General features: G+C 35.2%; 1 long non-coding RNA gene across 1 annotated transcript in view; it reads right to left on the reverse strand.

Annotated features, from left to right (window-relative positions):
* Positions 1-16908, reverse strand: part of LOC136173357 (uncharacterized) — a 132681-nt gene extending 115773 nt beyond the window's left edge. Inside the window, exon 1 of the long non-coding RNA XR_010664212.1 lies at positions 16773-16908. This is a non-coding gene — a long non-coding RNA (uncharacterized lncRNA). The remainder of the gene's footprint in view (positions 1-16772) is intronic.
* Positions 16909-24793: the final 7885 nt, after the last annotated feature.

Here is a 24793-nt window from a genome sequence, read left to right on the forward strand (position 1 = left end):
AAGACACAACAGAGAAAGATTTGCAATTATAATTAAGAAAAATGAGAATATTAAATAAATTTAAGAAATAGACATAGGATCATGAGATATACAAAGGATACTTTTAAGTTACAAAAATACACAATTAGAGTAATTTTGAAAATTCAGATGCTACTTAAACTTTTCATGGTATAGAATGCATGAAAACCAGCTCAATCCATTACCAAACATTACAAATACAGTTTTTTTTTTAAAAAAACATTTATGACTCTGCAACAGATTTAAAAAACAGCAAATAGAAAACTATCAACTGAATTATACATGCATGCTCAGTTGCTCAGTCTTGTCCAACTATTTGTGACTATATGGAATATAGCCTGCCAGGCTCCTCTGTTCATGGAATTTTCAAGGCAAGAATATTGGAGTGGGTTGTCATTGTTCTGGCTCTTCCCTGCCTCCTCAGTGTTGCCTTTATCTTCCCTTAACCTTCATGGTAATTGCATGCTTTGACAATTCAGTGTACATCAAACACACTAATAAGATATTTTGTGTAGGTACAAGAGATGCAGACTCTAAGTTCGGTCAGTTAGCATTTGATACAACTGTTTATTGCCGGGCACTTCCTTAGGCATCGTAAGAATGTTTAGCACACTGAACTCCTGCACTGACAAAATGACAGAAGCACTCCCACCGTAACTGTGATCACTAAAATACATATTTCTCCCACATGTTTCTAAAATGATGGATAGGGTACTACCCTTGTGATACACTGATATAAACAGTTTGAATAACAAAGTTAATAAACTTGATCTAAAGGATATACTTAGTACATCATACAAAATAGGTAGAAAGTACATACTTAAAAAAATACATATATATTGTGCATTCTCAGAACTATTCATGTGAAGTAATGGTTTTAGAAAATTTGAAGAATCTTTTCACTGTTTTGTGTGGTTATGCCTGAGCATTTCCATTAATATAATTTTTGTTACAATGGTTTGACTCAAAAAGGAAAGTGTGAGACAAGGGTTTACAAAATAGTTTATTTTGGAAAATGAATTTCAAAGGATTTGGGTAGGGGACTGGGAAAAGTAAAAAGAAAAAGAGGGAAACCCAATCCCAGGATGGTCATTGAGTAAACACCTGGGCTCAATTCAACTGGGGACTTGCTGAGGAGTCACCTAGGAACTGAATAACTATTTACTTACTAGCTGTCCTGTTGTCCTTATTGGTCAAGACCCCTTTTTATCCTGAGGAGTGTGAACTCTTGTACTTCAAAGTTCGTGCATGTGTTAGAATGCCTGAGTGAGTTTTAGCATCTGACATTCCCAAAATCCGTTTTGTATGTTTACATTTGTATGCAGATCCTCAGAGGCTCCTGAGGTCGCCCTGTAACTTAACACTTGAGGTGCCTGTGCTTGACCTTGGCTCTTCCCACACTCATGCTCAGGGGGCTGAGGGGCCTAGAGGACAGCAGTCATCACTTGGCAGGGCCAAGAAGTGGGCAGCCAAGAACTTCTCCCAAGAAGGCAGATGCACATGTCAGCCAAGGCTTTAAGCACCTAGGTCACGCTGCATTGTCCTGTCAGACTTTACACAAGACATGTTCAGAAATAAAATTATTCATGAATTTCAAAATGACAACTGAGCATGTGCACACCTCTGAATGTGGTGCTTAGAGTGACTGCACTGGCTGTAACCTCATGGATCAGACTCTGAAATCAGTTCTTACACAATTGTGGAAGATGAAGAAAACATATATGGAAAAAGGGGGAGGATATGCATGAGTGGCAGCAAGGGATATATGGAACATCTCAGTAACTTCTACTCAATTTTGCTGTGAACCTAAACCTTCTCTAAAAAGAATTAACATCTTTTGAAGTGTATATATATATATATATATATAAAGGTCCATGGAAAGCTGTTACCTTTGCAAATTGCAATGGGCTTGAAGTCACTGTACATCTACATGGGTGGCAACTGGAAAGATAATAGGTGGACATGAAGGAGGAGAAAGAGGCTCATCTAGAACTAGGCGGATAAACAGGAATACACAAGGACAATATGGAATCCATCTCTGCCTCTCCCCAGTTTCAATCTTGTATAGCAGAAACTAGTGCCCTTAGCTGCATGCATCTGGCTCAGGAGTCAGAGAAACTGGAGGATGAAATACAGACGGTGAAAGAGCAGAGAGCCCAATAAAGTGAGCAAGTAAATCAAGAAAACTACATGTAGGCAGCAATGGTGCCTGGTACTTAATGCTGACCTTAAGAGCATAATGGTAGATACCTAATCTTCTCTTTTAAAGTCCACACAAATTTTTCCCATGGCCTTCTCTTACATGGAACCAGAAAGGGAAGGAAGTTCTGGGAAATGTAGTTTCCGCTTAATTTGACAACATAAAATTACCACACAATATTATATTAACACTCTCAGAGAACTGGCCAAGAGAGAACACTCCTTAACTTGTTTTCAAACTTAAACAAACATAGTAGAAGAAAAAAATTTACAAGTGAATTTTACCCATGAATATTGAAGCAAGGAAACTATAGAAAATATTACTAAACCAAAGGACAATATATAAAAGATATCTTGTTGAATTTGTATCATGAATATAGTCTTGTTTCAATATTAGAAAAGTAGTCAACCATTTAAGCATGATAAAACAGAAAAAATACATCTTTCAAAAAGAATATTTACTCAAAAAAAGAAAAAAAATAAACATTTTAACTAAAATGATATATAAATTTTTTCAACCTGGAGGACATATATTTCTTAAGAGAAATATCAAATGTTTCTAAGTTTTTTAGAATGTTCTATTTTTACCTTGGGAGATTAGTACAAGAATATGCATTTTATTATTATGATGTAAACTGTATGTGTATATATTTTAATCTTCCATGTATTATAGCAAAAAATAAAGAAATAAAAGAGAAAACAAAAGATGAGAGGCCTAGAAGATTCATCTATGAGGCCTAATATCTGAGTTAATAAAGTTCTAGAAAAGACTGGAAAATGGAAAGTGAAAGAAATTATCAAGGAAGTAACAGAATAAATTATCCAAGAAATATCTAGCTTGATAGGTCACACAGTAAGTACATCACATCACTATGTTTCAGAATGGGATTCAGAATGACAGATTTTTCACTAGCCACACTGACTAAAAGCTACTAAAGCTATGAGGGAACAAATAATTTTCAATATCTAACTAATACTTAAATTTTAAGGTAGAATAAAGGTTTAATAAAAACATAAAATACAATCAGACATAGGAACTCATGAAAATATCCTCCTTAGTGTGGACTTAAAGACATGCACAGAGGAAATAAGGGATTATCAATCAACCAATCAACCAGTGAATCAAATCAAGGTATAGAATTCAGGAAATAATAGATCCTGTCAAGGAAAAAGGTGAGATATAAAAGATGGTGACAGAAGAACCACCTCAGAGTATAGTTAGAAAATGAAGGCAAGAAGGAAAGAGTTTATGAACAGTTGGAGACATTAATGAATAGGTAATCTAATTAAATATTTCAAATAATCAAGTCTATGATTTTATTTAATCAAGTCTATTTAAAGAGAATATTGTACAAGTGAAACTGGATGCAAGAAACAGTATACAGAAAAAGAAATGCTCTTATAGTAAACTCCTTAGATTGGAAATAGCCTGCATTGGCATTGTTGTGAAAACTGAAAATGATTTAATGAATATTGAGAAAATATGGTACACCACTAAATCTGCAGCCATCAGGGCAGTGCATTAATAAAGAATTTTAATCTGTGAATTAAAAATAATAGTAAATGCTAACAAAATGCATCTATTAAATATATGTATTTAAATACCAGGGAATAAGTAAAAGAATTAAACCCATTGCCTATGGAGGGGAGAATTATTGGGGGAAAGTTAAAACTTAAGAATATACATTTTTAAATTAAGATTTACAATATTGTCAAAATTAAGATTTTTAATATTAAAACAGTTGTATATTACTTTGTTTCTAAAAACAAACCACAAATATATGCCTAAAGATAGAGAAACAACTTTTAGGTTTAAAATAGCCAACTCAACACATTGAGATGTTTTCATTCTACAATGAAGCAAAATCAAGAAAGTTCTTAAAATCGTTTAATACATAGCTAATCTCAAAATGTCTCATTGTACTAGGAATAGACATCTCTAGTGGAAGGAATCATCCAGGAAGCCATTACCAAATTAGGAGTGGACACCCGTTCCCTAGAAGACAAGTGCTGAATCTCAGTGTGGAGGAAAGGTAAATGGGCCAACCCAAGCACTCGGATTTGAGATATTATAATCTTACTCTCAGACATACATCTCTAAGCTTCACATGTATGAATTTCACAGTACCCAGAGTACTGTAGGGATTGGATATCTTCTGGACTGCAAATATGTTTATTGTATTTCCATACATTGAAGCTTTTATTTATTGCTACAACAAATGCAAACGCCTTGGCTAGACTAGACATGTCCTGGGCCCTGCCTGTGTCTCCAGTCATAGTACTTATCATGACTCCCCTCATGACCACATTCTGCGCATAGCCAGTAGCATACAGTTCTCTAACTGTCACATGTTTGATTCTTTGTCTTTGTCCATTCTAAGTCCCTTTATTTAGAATGGTATCTCTTCATATTGCTTTTCAATACACCAATCCCTTTCTCTACTGTGCTCACTTATCTTTAAGACATATCTAGTGTTGCTTTCTCTATGAAGTATTTCTGACCTTATATATTAAATTAATGGCCTTTTCTTTTAATCCTTTATTGAGTCTTACACTGGTATGTAACAGAAAACCAGATGGTAACTTGATAAGCTAGTTTTTATAGTCAGCTTTACTTCTAATTACTGGTCTAGAATTTCCTTGAAAGCAAATATATCTTGATCTCTATCTACATCCATAGTACTACAAACAGCAGCTTATATATAGCAGGTACTTATTAACTATTTAAGTAAATCAATGTGTGATGAGTAAATGAATGAAAAATAAATGACCCTTTAAAATATCTTCTGCAGGTTTGAAAGTTGCCAACCTGTCAGTATGATAACACAGGCTGAGATTATCACTGCTTTTGACTTAGGATAAAACTTTCTAAGCATGTTTGGGTAAATGAGACTGTTCTATATCTCAACAGGAAAATGATTGAAAGAACAAACTTAGTAAAAGTGATTGTGCTTGATGTAACTGAATTACTAAATCAAAAAAGGCAACTGCTAAATGTTTAAATGTTTCTTCTACATGAATCCAAGTTCAGTGATAAGTTGATGATAATTTATGGGAAAAACACAAGATAAAATTTCAAACTAAGAATTCATATTCAATATTTTCTCCATTACATATGTATTCATTTTCACTGATTATAAAAATGCATAATTCCCTGCACCCTTGGTAAAAGAAGTGTGGCTTTTAAGTAAAAACAATTAAAAATCATTTTACTGATATATAAATTCTTAAGCATATAATGAAAATAAATATAATTATCTTATTTTGATTCACTCTATTTTGGTAGCTGAGTAAGTCTGTGGATATTTCATTTTATTATATTTTCATTGAATTTATTTAAAATTTTTGAAAGTTCAGCCATTCAAATTGCCTGTAACTATCTTAAAACATCAAGCAGAAGGGTTCTAAGAAGATAGAGGAGTAGGAAGTACCAGGAAATAGTTTCTTAATGTAGGCAAAAATTGCACTGGCAAAAGTTGTCTGATATAATGATTTTGGAATTCTGTAGTCTACTGAAGGTTTGCAGCATCTTGGGAAAAGTTTGAGTGGTAAATTGGCTAATTTCAACTAATTTCAACTCTTAGCACAATAGCAGCTAAGGGTACCCTCCCCACCCTCCTCCACACACACACCATGGTAGGTATTGCTGGAGCAGCCTGCACAAATCTTGCAAGAGTGTAAACAAACACTCTGTCCTTTAAATATTGGGGATCTCTGTTCTGGTTGCTGATTGATGCCTTTACCTCAGAGATACAGAGAAAGAGGCATGTGGCCATTGTTGCAGGTCCCCGCATTGTTGCAATCCCCTCCCAACCTGTCTAAAGTGACTTTCAGGAGGGCATTTAATTCCCTTTCATTAATTTTTTCCTTCACTTTTGAGACTAACTATAAAACCTATAGCATTCAAAAGAGACTTCATAAATGGAACAAATTAGAAAGTCACTTTGCATACTTGGAGTAAAGGTACAGGCTCAGAATAGACTTGAGAAGATCTTACATTTCTGGCTCAGGATGATTCTCATCACAGAGATAGGTTATAGAAAAAAAAAAACAACAACAACAAAACCAAAAGCAAAACCCAGCAAAGCCTGAGGTAGGGGAAATATCTGATTTCCAGAGTTACCACATTATCAGATTTAAATGTCCATTTTTCAACAACAACAAATCACATAGCATGCAAAAGACATAAAAGTATTGTCCATTCAAAAGAAAAAATTATCAACAGAAATTGTCTCTGAAAAAGACTTAATGGCATACCTACGAGGCAGGGACTTAAAATTAATTATCTTACAAATTTTGAAAGAACAAAGGAACATGCTGAGCAAGTCAAGAAAGTGATGCATGAAAAGAAGGAATATCAATAATAGACAGAAAACTAAAGAGTAACCAAAAAGAAATTCCAGAGCTAAAAAGTATAATAATTGAAAACAAAAATTTACAAGAGGGATTCACATGCAGATTTGAGCAAGTGGATAAAAGGAAAAAAAAAAAGAAAAGAAAAGAAAAGAATTAGTAAACTTGAAGAAAAGACAATAACATTTTGAGTCTGAGGAGTAGAAAGAAAAAAAGAAGTGAAAATAACCTAAGTGACCTGTGGGACACCAGCAGATGGAACATCATATATATTGTCAAAGTCCCAGGAAAAGAAGAGAGAGAAGAACATAAGAGAATCACTGAAGAAGACTTGGTAAAAACATGAATAAAAACATACAATAAACTCAATAACCTCCAACCAAGTTGAACTCAGTGAGACCCACATCAAGATACATAATAAACTTTCCAAAGTTGGAAAGTTCTGAAAGCAACAAGAAAGATGCAACTGGTCACATATGAGGGATCATCAATAAGAATATGAGCAGTTTTTCATCAGAAATTTTAAAGGCAAGAAGATAGTGTATTCAGTATATTCAAAGTGCTAATACCAAAAAAAAAAAAAAGTCAACCCCAAAATCTGGCAAACTGTCCTGCAGGAACACACAATTTATAAAGATGTAATTTTGGGACACTGGCAACTAAAAGGAGTAGGAAAGAGCTATTAAGTATCAACGTTTTGGTATGTTATTGAAATTAGGCTGGTATAAATTCAGATTAAACTGTTGTAACTTTAGAATGTTTAAGGTATATCAAATAGTAACCATAAAGAAAAGAGCTACAGAATAAATGTAAAAAATGAGGAAGAAATTGAGATATTTCAGTACTGCCCCCCCCCCAAATCAACTAAACACAAAGAAGATGATAATGCAGGAAACGAGTGACAAAAATGCTTTAGACATACAGGTAACAAATAGCAAAATGACAGAGGTTAAGTTCTTCCTTTAGTAATTACTTTAAAAGTAAATGGATTAAACTCTCCAATCAAAACCCAAAGATGACCAGAATGTCTAAAACACATGATCAAACTATATACTGTCTATAAGAAACACAATTTAGATCCAAAGATACAAATAGAATGAAAGTAAAAAGATGGAAAAATATATTCCATTGCAAATGACCAAAACAGAAGAGGCTATGCTAATATGAGTTAAGATGAGGTGCGTGCTCAGTTTTATCAGACTCTGCAATCCCATGGACTGTAGCCCACCAGGCTCTTCTGTCCATGGAACTTTCCAGGCAAGAAATACCAGAATGGGTTGCTATTTCCTCTTCCAGATCTTCCAGACCCAGGGATCAAATCAATGTCTACTGCATCTCCTGCAGTTGCCAGGCAGATTCTTTGCCACTGAGCCACCTGGGAAGCCTAACATGAGGTAAAGAAGACTTTATATAAAAAAGGTTACAGGAGACAAAAATGCATATTATCTATTAATAAAATATTAAATATAGCAAGAAAAAAAGGAATTATAAACATTTACACACCCAATAACAGATCATCAAAATACATGAAGAAAAATGGACAGAACTAAAGAGAGAAATAAACAATTATATAATAATAGAGTATTAATACTTCACCCTCAATAATGGATAAAATTCCCAGACAGAAGATGAGTAAGAGATGGAAGACTTAAACAGCACAGTAAACCTAGATAGAACATATATACAGAACAGTCTACCTAATAACGATAGCGTGTGTATTCTTCTCAAGGGTACACAGAGCAGTTTTCCAAGATAGAACATATGTTAGGACACAGATTAAGTCTCAATAGGTTTAAAGAGACATATAAAGTACTTTCTCTGAGCCCAATAGGATGAAGTTAAAAATAAAGAATAGGAGTAAAACTAGAAAATTTCACAAATTTGTATTATAAAAATTAAAAAAGTAGAAAGGAAGAAGTATGTATTTCTATGTGTAAGATCTTATATATAGAAAATCCTAATGATTACATTAAACAATTAGAACTAATAAATAAATTCAACAGGATATAAAATCAACCCACAAAATCAGTTGCATTTTTAAATGCATTAACAATGAGCAATTTGGAAAAGAAAGAGTGAAAACAATTAAATTTATAATAGGATCAAAAGGAACATAATCCTTAGAAATCAACTTAAGCAAGAAGTGGAAGATTTATAAAATAAAAACTACAAAGCATTATTGAAAAAAAAATGAAGAAAACATAAACAAATGGAAGCATATTAATGGACTAGAATACAGTAGTTTTAAGATATCAATATTTACCCAAAGCACTCTATAGATTCATACAATTCCTATCAAAATCCCAATGATGTTTTTCTTAAGAAATAGAAAAGTCAATCCTAAAATTCACGTGGAATCTCAAGGGACTCTGAATATTCACAACAATCTTGATAAAGAAGAAAAAACTTGGTATCAAGATAAGATCCTGATATCAGAGTTTACAACAAAGTTATAGTAATTAAGACTGTGTTGTACTAGTATAAAGGCAGACATATAAATCAATGAAACAGAATCAAAAATCCAAGAATTAAACCCTAATATATATGGCTAAATGATTTGTGATAGGGTGCCAAGACAATTCAATAGCAAAAAGATAGTCTTTCAACAGTGTTAAGAAAACAAGATATATGCAAAAATATAAGTTGGATCCTTGTCTAATACCATATTCAAAAATTAACTCAAAATGAATCAAGGACTTAAATGTAAAATGAAAGCTAAAATATTCTTAGAAGATAACAGGACAAAAGCTTCATGCCATGAGATTGGCAATGCTTTCTTGACACCAAAGGCAACAGGCAACAAATGAAAAAATAGACATGCTAGATTTCATGCAATATTTTTCATTAAAGGATACTAACAGTAAAAGTGAAACCCACAGAATGAGAGAAAATATTTAATAATCATATATGAAGGATTTTGTTAATCAGTCACGTCTGACTCTTTGAGACCCCATGGACTGCAGCATGTCAGGCTTCCCTGTCTTTAATATCCAGAATATGTAAAGAACTTTCAAACCTCAACAACAACAACAAAGAAAAATAAAAAGTGGACAAAGGACTTAAAGACATTTCTCTAAAAATATCAAAAGACCATTTAGCACATGATAAGCTCAACAACACTAATTATTAGGGATACGAAAATCAAAAATACAATGAGATATATCCCATTAAGATGGCTGTGATTTGAAGTTGAAATCCATACACACTACAGTGAGAAATGTAATATGGAAAAGTCACTGTGGAAAACTGTATGACAGGTCCTCAAAAAGTTGAAAGTAGAATATACATATGATCCAGCAATTCCGTTTCTGGGTATATACCCAAAATAACTGAAAGCAGGGTTTTAAGAAGATATTTCACAGCAGTATTATTTACAATAGCTAAAATATAGCAACAGCCCAGGTGTCCATTAATGGATAAATAGATGAGCAAAATGTGGTATATACATACAGCTCAATATTGCTCAGCTTTAAAAATGAAGGGCATTCTGAAATATGTTACAGCATGGATGAACTTTGAGGACATTATCCTAAGTGCAGTATGTCAATCACAATACAGACTGACTGATTCCAATTTTATAAGTTACCCAAAGTAGGGAAACTCTAAGAAACTGAAAGTAGAATGGCAGTTGCCAGGGGATAAGGAAAATAGTAATGAGAGATTATTGTCTGATGAGTAGAGTTTCAGCTTTTCAAGAGGAAAATAGATATACAGTTGCATTGAACAGTGGTGATGTTTTCACAGCATTACATACAGATTGTCTTTTATACCACTGAAATGTACACTTAAAATGATTAAGATGGTTAACTGTATTGCGTGTATTTTACTACTACAACAAAAAAGGGCAGGGGGCAGCAAGTGAGATTTTCTTAGGGTTTCTTTTTCAAACTGAATAATATCCTCAAAGGGATTATAATAGGCTGTTTTCTCCAATCTTGGATGTTTCGAAGCAAACTTTTAACCATAAGGCCATCTGAAGGGTTTGCAAACAGCAGCAAGGGAGCAGAGGTTAATGGGAACATAGGTTACTTCCAGGGGGCATGTCAAAATAATTTTAACAGAAATAAACCAAGAAAACTATCTTTCCATTACCTAATTTCTTTTTATGGATTTCCTGTGAAGCAATGTGCAAATTTACTTTCCTGATGAAGTCTCCTGCCCCTCTCCTTTGTTAAAAACTTATCATCCCCATAAACCTGCCTGACGTTTAATACATTCTTTACTCTTTGTTAGGGCTTCCCCGGTGGCCTACTGAGTAAAGAATCTGCTTACTAAGCAGGAGATGTGGGTTCAATCCCTGGACTGGGAAACTCCCAAGGAGAAGAAAATGGCAACCCACTCTAGTGTTCTTGGCTGGAGGAGCCTGGAGGCCTACAGTCCAGAGGGTGGCAAAGAGTTTGACACCACTAAGCAACAGATTTTCACTTTTACTATTCAGTACTCTCTTTCATTTAAAATCTCCAAATAATTAAAAATGTAGAACTATATTTCAATAATCCATCACTCTAAATTTTAGAAATATCAAGTATTGCCACTTAGGTGAGCCTGATGGCACAGCTGTCTCAGTCTAAGTCTTTTTTTTAAAATTTACTTATTTATTTTAATTGAAGGCTAACTACTTTACAATATTGTCGTGGTTTTTGCCATACGTTGACATGAATGAGCCATGAGTGTACATGTGTCCCCATCCTGAACCCCCCTCCCACCTCTCTCCCCTGTCTCAGTGTTAACTCAGTATTCTTCACAAAGATACCCATTTCACATTGCTTATTAGTTCCTACACTTACAATAAATAGGGCTATCCAAAGGTCACAGGGTTATGAATATATTCATGAGATCCAGATAGCTGATATGATCTTTTATATGTAGAATTAATTCGATGAACTATATCACTTCCATCTCTTAAAATGACTATTGTCAAGACCCTGAGCGAATCATCAATAAAAATGTAAATTTTTATTAGTATGCCACTTATTGAGCTTCCTTGGTGTCTCAGATAGTAAAGAATCCACCTGCACTGTAGGAGACTGGGTTTAAACCCTGAATTGGGAAGATCCTGGGAGACGGGAATGGCTACCTGCTCCAGTAGTTTTGTCTGGAAAATACCATGGACAGGAGCCTCGTGGGCTACAGTTCACAGACTCGCAATGAATTGGACATGCCTGAGTGACTAAGCATACATACACATACACACCACTTACTAATGAAGACAAATATGTAATATACTTTGTAAATATGACTAAGTCCAAGCATGAAAGACTCAGACTGTAAAGCTGCAATGACAATGTATACAAGTACTCAGCATAACCAGCAATTTTGATGTTGGAAATTGGATATTGGATTTAAGATGACTTAACATCAGGGTTTTCTCCTATAGTATCTCTGTGATCAGATTCTTTTTATTGATGACTCACTTTCCAGCTCTATCACTTATACTTGTGTGACCCTCACCAGATATTAATCTCCTTAAACCCCAGTCTCCTCATCTATAAAGTGTGTATTACATTTACTGCATTTTTGTGAGAATGAAATGAAACATGATTTAAGGACTTTCATATTAGCATAATATCTGACCTACAGTAAGTGTTTCATAAATGCAGGTTACTATTACTTTAATTAGCCATAGAGAGACATCTTAGTCTATAACTTTCTTCTTATTAAACATAAACATTATGTTGTAGTTCCTGCAAAAAGTATGATATAGTTCATACAAAAATGTGAACTTACGGAGATATACAAGGCAGGAAATACTTCTACAATACTTGTATTTGCCTGGTGTATGGATGAAGATCAATGCAGATGGCCTTAGGCAAAACTGTGAAGTCTCACACTTCCAGTTCTACCTATAAATCTTGTTTTATGGTGTTACCATACAGTTTTAGCCTCCGAGTCATTCTTTTTCTTCTCACCAGTCTTAAAACAACATGTACACCTGTTTATTCTTCTTCAAGTATATTCTTTAAAAAAAAACAATATAGAAGGCAGGGAACACTAGGTGCTCTATCAAGATCTTTATATTGTGTTATTCTCCAGTTTCTTGCATTCAGCTCTGACTGTCCCTCCTCTATTTCTGTCTTAGAAAGTTTTAAATTATAAACTCAATATATATCCTCTAAGAAAGTTTGGCAACTTCCTTGGTGATCCAGTGGTTAAGAATCAGTCTGCCAATGCAGGGCACATGTGTTTTATCCCTAGTCGGGGAAGATTCCACATGCCACAGAGTAATTAAACCCATAAGTCACAACTACTTAGCCCACTCTCTAGAGACAAAAGCTGCAACTACTGATCCTATGCACCTAGAGCCTGTGGTCCACAGCAAGAGAAGCCACAGTAATGAGAAGCCCACACACTGAAACTAAAGAGTAGCTCTCACTTGCCACAACTAGAAAAACTAGGGCAGCAATGAAGACCTAGTGTCCAAAAATAAATAAATATATATATTTTTAATGTTTGATCATTAAAACATGGGTGTGTGTGTTCAGTCGTATCCAACTCTTTGCGACCCCATGGATTGTCGCCCACCAGGCTCCTCTGCCCATGGGATTCTTTTTTTTTTTTTCCTTTGGTGGTTCCACTGGGGATTGAACATGAGTTTGTTTTAAGGCAAGAATACTAGAGCGGGTTGCCATTTCAAACTCCAGAGGATCTACCTGGCCCAGGGATCAAACCCACATCTCCTGTGTCTCCTGAATTGCAGGTGGATTCTTTATCTGCTGAGTCATCAGGGAAGCCCATCTAACTGCATATGAAGCTCTTTTCCAATATTAAGACAAATGCCAGAAAAATGCGCCTGTTTTTCTTTCATTGCCATCCTTTTATTTCTTTTATTTTTTTGTACAATATATAGACTATGGGGTTCCATTCCTTAGCAAATACAATCTGCTTAATAATTTCCAATTTGGAATCTCTGAATCCATCTGGTCTTTGCTAGGGCTAGCTAGCACTATTGAGAATGACTTTCATGAAATAAAATATATGGTCAATAAACAATTAACCAAGCAACTATATCTCTGTGTTCTTACTACAGGTAATATCAGAAAGCCCGAATCTCATGCAGATATGAGCACTAGATACTGAAGATGAATGGGTATCCAAAGTGTGTCAGATAGAAGCAACATTACTGGGCAAAAGTATGCCTTTTGAAATAAAGCAGCTAAATTCTAGAATGAGAAATAGAGAGGAGACTACACCAACATGGTCCAAAAGTGGATAGGTATAAGAAAGACTATGGAAGGGATAATGTATAAATTGACTTGGTTAAAAGTGAAGTTTCAAGAAGATCCTGCAAAGTACTAACAAAATACCATAACACTGACAATGTGATAGCTCAATTTTGTAATCCAATTCAGCAGTCAGTGAAAACCCACTTTGTAATATACATAGCATTAACAGTATTAAATATTATATTGCGTGCATAAAAATATACACAATTCTTATCATTACTATGCTTATTGTCTTTGTCTAACAGAATAAATCAGTAAATTTGTCAAATATGATTTAATTTTAGAAAATTATATCTTCTGAATTAATGACATGGAGTATGAATTAAGCTAGATGATTTGTTGTTTTCATGACCTATGACAAACTGGGTATTATGAGAAAGAGTAAAGTGATTCTACATGAATTCAAAATTTGAAATTAATAAGATAAAAATATTTAATGATATATTAATCTGAAATATAGAAACCTGACGCAAAGAGCTGACTCATTGGAAAAGACTCTGATGCTGGGAAAGATTGAGGGCAGGAGGAGAAGGGGACGACAGAGGATGAGATGGTTGGATGACATCACCGACACAATGAACATGGGTTTGGGTGGACTCCGGGAGTTGATGATGGACAGGGAGGCCTGGCGTGCTGTGGTTCATGGGGTCGCAAAGAGTCGGACATGACTGAACGACTGAACTGAATTGAATGACAGTCTAAGATTAGAAACATTTGAAGATATCACGAAGAGAAATGGTGACTAATGTCATGCACACAATTAAACCTTTATAATTTTTACCATTTTTCTTACATATTAGTAAGATGTAGCAAATATATTTGTCATAAAATGATAAGTGCTAAATATTAATTCATAAACAAGTTTAAAAAACATTGCAAAATGTATACTAAAGTATCCATAGATATAGTTAATAAATATTAAAAAAACAGTTCACAGAATAGGAAATGAGTGCTAAATATTTAAATTTTCAATCACATAATTCCAGGTCAATTTAAAGAATAATGCTTTGTTATTTCTCTTATGAATTTGTGAAAACTTAAAATAAATATTAACCTTAAATGATCAGAACTTTACAAAGAGTAAATAGGAAAGAAAAGATAAAGGAAGAAAAGTAAATAATGACAATTAAATTTTTAAGAAAATAAAAAGGGATCTGAAGTAGAGTTTAGTTAAAAGATATTTGCTTTAAAATTAATGCTCTCTTTTCCTCAGACTTTGGGGAAGGATGAAACAATCTCTATAGAGAGACAGTGATTGATTGAAATGAGGTGAAATGAGAGAACCTGGGTCAAGTGTCATGAGTTTAACTAAATGAGAGGCCAGATTAACAACTACAAATAAAGAAGGCTATTGAGAAATCAGAACATGGAAAACTCCAAACAGTTAATGAAAAGAGGTTTCCAAAGAGCAGCAAGGGTGAAAGTCTTACTTGGATTTTGTAAATTTTTGCTGGGCCAAGTCTGTTAGTGCATAGAATTTTCTTCTCTCCACTCATATCCAGCCACTACTCTGTTATTTACTTACAGATTGAATGCTTCAGTGATTAGAGACCAATAGTGTGCCAGGGAAGGGCATCAATAAAATAATTTATCTCAGAGCCCAAGGATAAAAGAGTCCACTGAAGCAAGGGTAATGCTAACATTTGGAGAAAAAAAGAGAAAAAAAAAAAAAAAAAGGCACTGAGTCCCAGAAGTTTCTGGGTGAAGTGAAAATGAAATGATTTCTAACAAGAACAGCATAAGTTAAGAAGTATGTAGTTGAGAATTCTGAAGGCTGATGTGATGTCATGGTACTTTTAAGTCACCATAATTGTGTGCTAGCATAGTCCTTTGAACACCTTCATTTTACAATGAGCTAAAACTTGAACTTGTGTTTTCACTGTGTTTCTTTCAGATGTGTGAGATTTGAAGTATAACTAGACTTACATTTCTTATAGGCACTTATCTAAAAATGTAAAGGTCAAAGCTTACTAGAAATATAGTGGGATGCTAGGAAACCAGTCAAGTTCAAAACTTTGACTAGTTAAAAGGCCAACCAATGTCCCATTTCTTCTGAGCTTTCTGGACACGGTGTGTTCCTGCAGCGGCCACAAATAGTTTCAAGTACAGACACTTCCATGGCCTGCCTCCTCTCTCTCCAATTCCAGTCACACATAGACTCTTATCATTGAAATTACCCAAATTTTCTCAAGTTGCATGTCATATTTTCCACGCTCATGTATTCACCATTCAGTCAGGCTTCAATATTCTAAAAGAATATCCTATTCACTTATTGATAGATCTAAATTTACACTTGATATGTAATATCTCTGTGACCTTGGGAAAATCATTTCATCTTTCTGTACCTCAAAGTTTTGCATTCAAAAATGAATATTATAAATAAATTTAGAATGACATATATGAAGGTACTTGGAGAAGGAAATGGCAACACACTCCAGTACTCTTGCCTGGAAAATCCCATGAACGGAGGAGCCTGGTAGGCTGCAGTCCATGGGGTCGCTAAGAGTTGGGCTGACTGAGCGACTTCACTTTCATCAATTGAAGAAAATGGCAACCCACTCCAGTATTCTTGCCTGGAGAGACTGAGGGATGGAGGAGCCTGTTGGGCTGCCATTTATGGGGTTGCACAGAGTCAGTCATGACTGAAGCAACTTAGCAGCAGCAGCATATGAAAGACTGAGATATAAAATCTCAATATTTTACTGGTCAGGACCTCCTAGGTTTCCTCCTCTGACCACTCCTCTCCAACTCTTCTCCAGACCTTCACACAAGTCTCTTCAAATTTCAGACTTCCTTTCTGGGAAGACTTCCAACCACAAGTATCCCTTGGATCTCTCCCCATCATAAACATTTCCCCTTTTTTCCTCACCACTCTTCCCCTTTTAGAATATGACCTTTTAAAAAAGAAACTGTCAACTTCCTCAAAATTATCTTATTTCCTTTCAGTTCTAAGAGATTGTCCATCAGTCTGGCACTCACCATGTGAGGCGATTTTGCTTTGTCAGGGCTGGTAGTGAGTGCCTGTGGCCGCCTGTGGTTTACTTTAGTCCTCAAGCTCCTAGAGTTAGGAGCTGAAGGAAGCTGGAGCAGCAAATGGTGGTCAGTGATTTTCACATGAATTTCCTGTTGGTTTTTTGCTGTGAAATGAAGAAAAGCAACAGTAAGCAGTTTGATTCAATATGGACAACAATAAAGTACACCTATAAAATAAAACTAAGCATTTAATTGACTTGTAGAAGTTTTCAGAAATTATAATTATTTATTTGTAAGAAAATAGCAACTTATCTATATTATCAAATGATTTGATCTGACAGACACACACATTCTAGATAACTGCTAATAGAAATGAAATGTTAACTTCACATGCAATTTAAAATTTTCTAATAGCCATCTTGAAAAAGAAGTAAAATTATTTCAAATACATATTTTACTTAATACAGTATGCCTAAAATGTCATATCAACTTGCAATCAATAAAAAAGTGAGATATTTCATGTCACTTTTTTTTTTTTTACAGTTTTCCAAGTTCAGGGGTGATGTTAGAAATAATGAAAAATTTGCACATTGAGGATAGATATAAGTTGTGGTTGACTGCTTATAGTACCTCCCCAAATTCCAATGGGGAAAAAAAAGATGTCCCCATTCTAATCCTTGGAATCTCTGGATATTACCTTACATATCAACAAAGGATTTTATACATATATTTAAATTAGAGATCTTGGGATGGGGAATGGGGGGATTTCTTGGTTATCAGCTTTCAATTGTATAAGCTTTATTTTTTTTTTTCCACTTATTTTTATTAGTTGGAGGCTAATCACTTTACAATACCGCAGTGGGTCTTGTCATACATTGACATGAATCAGTCATGGATTTACATGTACTCCCCATCCCGATTCCCCCTCCCACCTCCCTTCCCATCCCATCCCTCTGGGTCTTCCCAGTGCACCAGGCCCGAGCACTTGTCTCATGCATCCAACCTGGGCTGGTGATCTGTTTCACCATAGATAATATACATGTTTCGATGCTGTTCTCTTGAAACATCCCACCCTCGCCTTCTCCCACAGAGTCCAAACGTCTGTTCTGTACATCTGTGTCTCTTTTTCTGTTTTCTATATAGGGTTATCATTACCATCTTTCTAAATTCCATATATATGCATTAGTATACTGTAATGGTCTTTATCTTTCTGGCTTACTTCACTCTGTATAATGGGCTCCAGTTTCATCCATCTCATTAGAACGGATTCAAATGAATTCTTTTTAATGGCTGAGTAATATTCCATGGTGTATATGTACCACAGCTTCCTTATCCATTCGTCTGCTGATGGACATCTAGGTTGCTTCCATGTCCTGGCTATTATAAACAGTGCTGCGATGAACATTGGGGTGCACGTGTCTCTTTCAGATCTGGTTTCCTCGGTGTGTTTGCCTAGAAGTGGGATTGCAGGGTCATATGGCAGTTCTATTTCCAGTTTTTTAAGAAATCTCCACACTGTTCTCCATAGTGGCTGTACTAGTTTGCATTCCCACCAACAGTGTAAGAGGGTTCCCTTTTCTCCACACCCTCTCCAGCATTTATTGCTTGTAGACTTTTGGATAGCAGCCATCCTGACTGGCGTGTAATGGTACCTCATTGTGGTTTTGATTTGCATTTCTCTGATAATGAGTGATGTTGAGCATCTTTTCATGTGTTTGTTAGCCTTCTGTATGTCTTCTTTGGAGAAATGTCTGTTTAGTTCTTTGGCCCATTTTTTGATTGGGTCATCTATTTTTCTGGAGTTGAGCTGCAGATGTTGCTTGTATATTTTTGAGATTAATCCTTTGTCTGTTGCTTCATTTGCTATTGTTTTCTCCCAATCTGAGGGCTGTCTTTTCAACTTGCTTATAATTTCCTTTGTTGTGCAAAAGCTTTTAAGTTTAATTAGGTCACATTTGTTTATTTTTGCTTTTGTTTCCAATATTCTGCGATGTGGGTCATAGAGGATCCTGCTGTGATTTATGTTGAAGAGTGTTTTGCCTATGTTCTCCTCTAGGAGTTTTATAGTTTCTGGTCTTACGTTTAGATCTTTAATCCATTTTGAGTTTATTTTTGTGTATGGTGTTAGAAAGTGATCTAGTTTCATTCTTTTACAAGTGGTTGACCAGTTTTCCCAGCACCACTTGTTAAAGAGGTTGTCTTTTTTCCATTGTATATCCTTGCCTCCTTTGTCAAAGATAAGCTGTCCATAGGTTCGTGGATTTATCTCTGGGCTTTCTATTCTGTTCCATTGATCTATATTTCTGTCTTTGTGCCAGTACCATACTGTCTTGATGACTGTGGCTTTGTAGTATAGTCTGAAGTCAGGCAGGTTGATTCCTCCAGTTCCATTCTTCTTTCTCAAGATTACTTTGGCTACTCAAGGTTTTTTTGTATTTCCATACAAATTGTGAAATTATTTGTTCTAGTTCTGTGAAAAATACCATTGGTAGCTTGATAGGGATTGCACTGAATCTATAGATTGCTTTGGGTAGTATAGCCATTACATGTATCCTTATAAGGGGGAAGCAGAGGGAGATTTTACCACAGAGGAAGAAGAGATGCAAACAATGCAATGACAGAAGCAGAGACTAGAGTGATGTGGCCACGTGCCAAGGAATATCAGCAGCCCCCAGAAGAGCCCCTGGAAGAAGAATGCATTCGTGTATGTTCAGTCCTGTCAAACCTTTTGCGACCCCATGAACTGTAGCCCACCAGGTTCCTCTGTCCATGGGATCATCCGAGGCAAGAATACTGGATTGAGTTGCCATTTTTTTCTCCAGGGAATTTTCCTGACCCAGGAATTGAACCTGTGTCCCCTGTATCTCCTGCATTGACAGGTAGATTCTTTAACACTTGAGCCACGTGGGAAACCTGGAAAGGGCAAGGAGCAAATTCTTTCTTAGAGTCTCCAGAGGAAATGTGGCTATGATAACACCCTGATTTAGTCCCAGTGGTATTTTTGTGGACTGCTGGCATCCAGAATTGTGAAAGAGTAAGCTTCAATTGTTTTAAACCATCAAGTTTGTAGGAAAGTGTTAGAGCAGCTACAGGAAACTAGCACACAAGCCACTTCAGTTTCAGTTTCTGTGTCCAACTCTTTGTGACCCCATGAACCGCAGCATGCTAGGCCTCCTTGTCCATCACCAACTCCTGGAGTCTACCCAAATTCATGTCCATTGAGTCAGTGATGCCATCCAACCATCTTATCCTCCATCATCCTCTTGCCCTCAATCCTTCCCAACATCAGGGTCTTTTCAAATGAGTCACCTCTTCGCATCAGGTGGCCAAGGGACTGGAGTTTCAGCTTCAACATCAGTCCTTCCAATGAACACCCAGGACTGATCTCCTTTAGGATGGACTGGTTGGGTCTCCTTGCAGTCCAAGGGATTCTCAAGAGTCTACTCCAACACCACAGTTCAAAAGCATCAATTCTTTGGCACTCAGCTTTCTTTATAGTCCAACTCACTTCCATACATGACCACTGGAAAAACCATAGCCTTGACTAGATGGACCTTTGTTGACAAAGTAATGTCTCTGCTTTTTAATATGCTATCTAGGTTGGTCATAACTTTCCTTCCAAGGAGTAAGCATCTTTTAATTTCATGGCTGCAGTCACCATCTGCGGTGATTTTGGAGCCCAGGAAAATAAAGTCTGCCACTATTTCCACTGTTTCGCCATCTATTTCCCATGAAGTCATGGGACCATGTGCCATGATCTTAGTTTTCTGAATGTTGAGCTTTAAGCCAGCTTTTTCCACTCTCCTCTCACTTTCATCAAGAGGCTCTTTAGTTCTTCTTCACTTTCTGCCATAAGGGTGGTGTCATCTGCATATCTGAGGCTATTGATATTTCTCCCAACAATCTTGATTCCAGCTTGTGCTTCTTCCAGTCCAGCGTTTCTCATGATGTACTCTGCAGATAAGTTAAATAAACAGGGTGACAATATACAGCCTTGATTTACTCCTTCCTCTATTTGGAACCACTCTGTTGTTCCATGTCCATTTCTAACTGTTGCTTCTTGGCCTGCATACAGATTTCTCAGGAGGCAGATCAGGTGGTCTGGTATTACCATCTCTTTAAGAGTTTTTCAGTTTGTTGTGATCCACACAGTCAAAGGTTTTGGCACAGTGAATAAAGCAGAAATAGATATTTTCCTGGAACTCTCTTGCTTTATTGATGATTGAACAGATGTCGGCAATTTGATCTTTGGTTCCTCTGCCTTTTCTAAATACAGCTTGAACATCTGGAAGTTCACTGTTCACATGCTGTTGAAGCCTGGCTTGGAGAATTTTGAACATTACTTTTCTAGTGTGTGAGATGAGTGCAATTGTGCAGTAGTTTGAGCATTCTTTGGTGTTGCCTTTCTTTAGGATTGGAATGAAACCTCCCTTTTCCAGTCTTGTCTTATTGGTTATCTTATATATAATAGTCTATATATGTAGATCCCATTCTCCCAGCTTATCCCTCCCCTGCCTTCTCCCTCTGGTAGCCTTAAGTTTGTTCTCTATATCTGTGACTCTACTTTGTAATTAAGTTCATCTGTACCATTTTTCTAGATTCCACATACAAGTGATAGTATGTGATATTTATTTTTCTCATTGTGACTTATTTCACACTGTTTGACATTCTCTAGGTCCATCTACCTCTCTGCAAATGGAACTATTTTATTCCTTTTTATGGCTAAGTGATAATCCATTATATATATAATGTACCACCCCTTCTTCATCCATTCCTTTGTTGACATTTAAATTGCTTCCATGCCCTTACTATTGTAAATAGTGCTGCAATGAACATCAAGGTGCACGAATCTGTTCAACTTATGGTTTTCTCTGGATATACACTTAAGAGTGGGATTTCTGGGTCTTATGGTAGCTATATTTTCAATTTTTTAAGGAACTTCTAGACTGCTCTCCATAGCATGGAAACACAAAAGACCCTGAATAGCTAAACAATCTTTTTTTTTTTTTAATAAGTACCTCCCATTATCTTTTATTTTTTTTTCTAGCTGTTTTTATTTTTTTTTCTTTTCTTTTCTTTTTTTTTTTTTTTTTTTATTTTTCAGTAGGTTTTGTCATACATTGACATAAATCAGCCATAGAGTTACACGTATTCCCCCCTCCCACCTCCCTCTCCACCCGATTCCTCTGGGTCCTCCCAGTGCACCAGGCCCGAGCACTTGACTCATGCATCCCACCTGGGATGGTGATCTGTTTCACCATAGATAATATACATGTTGTTCTTTCGAAATATCCCACTCTCACCTTCTCCCACAAAAAGTCTGTTCTGTACTTCTGTGTCTCTTTTTCTGTTTTGCATATAGGGTTATCGTTACCATCTTTCTAAATTCCATATATATATGTGTTAGTATACTGTAAAGTTCTTTATCTTGAGAAAGAAGAATGGAGCTGTGGGAATCAGGCTCCCTGATTTTTTACTACTATACTACAAAGCTAGAGTAATCAAAACAGCATTGTGCTGGCACAAAAAGAAACAAAAGTATAGATCAATGGAATAGGATAGAAAGTCCAGAGATCCCACACACCTGTGGTTACTTAAACTATAATAAAGAGGCAAAAATATATAGTGGAGAAAAGACAGTCTCTTAATATTACATTTCAGTCATTATTTTAAATCTTCCTCATTATCTAGACTGTGAGACACCAAGATATGACAATTAGTTTTCTATTTACAATGCTAACCAAAAATAGATACTCAGATATCTTTATTTCCTAAGTGACTAGGTGGATGAATGAGCAACTGGGCTATTCACCGACTACTCAAGCTTAGTATTTTATATTTTAGCACATAATATGTTATGTACGGTTATGTAAAAGCACACAAAACCAATGTAAAAGTCAGAAAACATGCAAGGTAAAAATTAAACTTGTAACGAATGATAAAGGATTCACACTTTGTTTGCCAGATGTGTGTAACTTTTTGTTTTGCTACCTAGATTTGGAAGATTGCCCTCAACAATGCTGATTGTTGAATCTGTCAAAAATACTTGCATTTGTGTATTAGAGAATTTTTGAATACTTTAATGATTTGATTTTGCCTTAGATTATCATTGTTCAGCACAAATGGCATAAAGTATACTCTACTTCAAAACTAATTTTATATTATAATTTATTTTGTATCATTATTCATTTCTCTGTCAGACTCTATAACTGATATAACAACATGACTTAAAAGATAGTTTGAGGAGTTAAAATTCAGCATAGAGCATTCACTTATTTGTGATTGCCCAAAGCCTTTTCTGTGATTTCAACTTGGCCATGAAATAGCCTAGAAGCATCTCATGATCTATTTTACTTGAATTAAACATTTGCACCTCCCAAATCTATACTTTCTGTACCTTATTTTATTTTTCCAAGTTAGTTATTTATAAATGTTGGCATGTCCAAGCATAGAATAGATAGAAAACAGTCAAACTTGTATTTGCTTCTTGATAATATATTAATTCTGAATTCTGCTTTTTAACTCAATAAACAGTGGATTCAAATTCATATATATGTTTGCAGTGTGGCGGTTCTGAAATCTTCCACAATAACATTAAATTTGATGATAATCATGATGTAAATTGACAATATAATAATTACTTTCATTTACTTAAAATAATACTATTTCATTGCTAAGTATTATTACAGTTATTAATTAAAGGATTAAATTGAAGATAAATGACATGATCAAACACACTTTACCTGGAAGAGGCAAGTCATAAACGCAGATCAAATTTGATATTATTTTCACTGTATATATGATTAATGAGACTATTCGACTACTCCAAACCTTATAAATATAAAAGTATCCTGATACAGCTTTTTTCCAGGATAATGTATTTATAAGGTTGAAGTGATGTCTTTAGTGTGAAATCCTTCCTTGAATGATAAAATAGAAAAGTTCCAGCACTTTTCAAACAGCAGACTGTGCCACTTTATAATGTCATCCACTGAGCACTAGCCAATAAAATGACAATAATGTAGATCCAGAGGAGACTATTTATAAATATTACTAATTCTCCTAAACTTAAGAACACATGCTGCATTTTCAGGCACTTGGGCCACTTTGGCCAATTTGGAATTTTAAGAACTATGAAAACAAAATTCTTTCCAAATAGCAACATTAACCACAAGACAAGCATGCAGGTGAAAAAGGAGAGTTCTATGACCCATGAACATACAAAGAAAATCACTTACAAAAATATTTATTTTATTAGTGGTCTTATGAATAAACATTTAAAACTTAATAATTCTTCAGTAAACATTAAGATCAGGCTAATTTGTACAAAAAAAGAAATCTATTATCATTTCAGAATATGGACATCATTCTGATTATTAAAAATGTATAATCAAAATTAATCCCTAATTAGATATTCTTCCATTTCTGTTTCTAGGCAAGATACTATATAATTTATTAAAACTTTCCCCAAATAGTTTGCATGAGAGATTGTGTCCTGTAACTGGATACAATCCCCAACCAGTTACCAATGACATCAAAAGAGAGACTCTGCCTAAGTCATGGGCTCCATTTCTGCATAAACAGCCAATAGCTTTTGAGTGGAAAAAACAATGACCATACAGTTAAATAATAGCTACATACCTGCCAGGTTACTGTGACTCTTGGCATCACTGGCATACATTTTTAATTTGGCCAAATACTATTTTGGTTACTGCCATGTCATTCCCAGTGGATCTATTCAGCATTCCAAATTGATCTGACATCTGCAGTGCTTCCAGGAATGAGGTTTAAAAATATAACACTGATTCTATGGATGGGTATACAGATACCTTGGAATTCTATAACTATACATTTTTCACAATATGTACTCTATCTATGACAAGCTTTTCTTTAATACATTTTTATTCTTTATCAAGGCTTTAAAGCAGAGTATAAATATATGATGAAACTTAAAAGCACCACTGCTGTGTTGGCAAAATTTTATGTAGCTGAAAATCAGTAGCAATGCAAATGAGATGCATCTTAAA

The sequence above is a fragment of the Muntiacus reevesi genome, chromosome 8 (assembly GCF_963930625.1).
Source record: "Muntiacus reevesi chromosome 8, mMunRee1.1, whole genome shotgun sequence".
Classification (NCBI taxonomy): domain Eukaryota; kingdom Metazoa; phylum Chordata; class Mammalia; order Artiodactyla; family Cervidae; genus Muntiacus; species Muntiacus reevesi.